At 42.4% G+C, this 1,715-nt stretch overlaps 1 protein-coding gene across 2 annotated transcripts in view; it reads left to right on the top strand.

The window, feature by feature from the left end:
* Window positions 1-618: 618 nt before the first annotated feature.
* LOC102215529 (HRAS-like suppressor 3) overlaps window positions 619-1,715 on the top strand; it is a 6,102-nt gene continuing 5,005 nt past the window's right edge. For both annotated transcript variants that reach the window (XM_005753963.1, XM_013916156.1), the window contains exon 1: window positions 619-739. The gene's annotated coding sequence lies outside the window, so the exon portion shown is untranslated. The remainder of the gene's footprint in view (window positions 740-1,715) is intronic.

Here is a 1,715-nt window from a genome sequence, read left to right as displayed (position 1 = left end):
GTCTTTAACCGTCTGCATGGACATAAACCATGTGGACACAGCTGTTCCCACACCTGCCTGCTGTTTCTGTCATCTCCTCCAGTTTGTGTAAATGATTCTTTAACGTTAGAAAGAAAAGTAATAAAAGAGTTTCACTTTAAGTTTCACAGTCAGTCTGTGGATCTGCTCCACAGAAACCCCCTCTGTGCTCTCAGTAACAGTCTGAGTTTGACTTTTGTACAATAAAAATGATCAAACCTGAAAACTGAGGGATCTGACTCTGAGTACAACAGCGTGTTTGATACATGCGCCTCAGATATGAAATATTTATTTGTCTTAAACGTTTTGGTCTTTTAAACGTTTCAAAGCCTTAAACACAAGATTTTTAATGAAGGTGTTTGAACCTGGAGCACGAGCTGCCTCCAAGTCCACGGAGACAGTCACTGGTGAAATGCGTGACATCACGTGGATGGAGACACGGAGCCTGCGGCGTTTCAGCTCGAATGTTTCACCGTTTTTGTGCAGATTAAACTAGGAAAAAATCTCGAGTGACAGAAAAAGAGACAAAAGAGACACTGAAACATTGTTTGCATGGATGAATGTTTTGTGTTTGTGTAGGTCTGTTTTACATATTATAGCGTGGCACAGTTATTGCTCTTTACACGGACACGCGCGCTTTCCTACAGACTTCCGGTACTGCCTCATCCTCCGCTCCTCGAGACGTTACTCCGACTCTCGGTTTCAACTGCAGCGTCAACAGGTCAGTGAACTAAACTTTACTCTTTATTGTTTTTTTCAGTTCCTATTATTATCATTTAAAGCGGGCACGTGATTGACCTCAAATTGACAATAATCATTCATCATTAGATCAGCTGCACGAGGTCTGACCGGCGTATAGAAATATAAGATATTTCCAAAATCAAACTGGAGTTTGAATGTTTGCATCTTGCACCGAGGTGAGGTTTGCGCGAGTGAAAGTTTTATTGTTAATATTTTTGTCAGTGAGAAGAAAATAAAACAAAAAAATTAAAGAAATAAAAAAAATCTCAATTATGGAAAAACGAAGAAGCTCATAAAACAGAGGCTCTGCAGACTTTTCTGTTTGTTTCCAGCCCGAGTTTATCATGAAACGCTCAGTGGGACAGGATTTAAACCTGGAGCGCGAGAATGACGTAGGCGTGTTCATGTTCCGTAAACGAGTGGTCGGTAACGTGTGCGCGCGGAGGAACAGTGACTCCTCTGATATGAGACGGGTCCTCTTTACTGACCCGGTGCTGAGCAGTAAACACAGCAGCGCCGACATCATAACCGCCAACCACAGGAGCGAAGCTCCAATAAAGAAAGAGAAAATAATGTGACAGCTTCCCTTCTTTGTCATCTAACTGTCACCTGGAGCAACCATCAGATTTGTTCTTTATTAAACTGCGTGGTATCTGGTCAGTGATCCTGAAAGAGCTCAGAGGTGTTTGACACAAACACTGCCGCTGGTGTCAAACACACTACAGGGTGTCTCCGACTCAGCCAAAGAGCAGCTGCAGGTTTGATTCCTGTGACCTCAACAATAATCCTTTTCATCAGAGATGGAGTTTGTCTGCAGTCCCCGTGTCTGTGATTGGTGGAGAGCTCAGTGCTGTTAAAGAAAGGCTGATTTTACTTTTCCATATTAGATCATATTGATTAATACTTTTACCATGTGCCTTTGGCCTGGCATGCTAAATTATACTGTGATTTAAGCC

Source organism: Pundamilia nyererei, unplaced genomic scaffold (genome assembly GCF_000239375.1).
Source record: "Pundamilia nyererei isolate P.nyererei 1_Seehausen unplaced genomic scaffold, PunNye1.0 scaffold00488, whole genome shotgun sequence".
In the NCBI taxonomy this organism is placed as follows: Eukaryota; Metazoa; Chordata; class Actinopteri; order Cichliformes; family Cichlidae; genus Pundamilia; species Pundamilia nyererei.
Note: the sequence above shows the minus strand (reverse complement) of the source record. Positions and strands in the feature narration are given on the sequence as shown.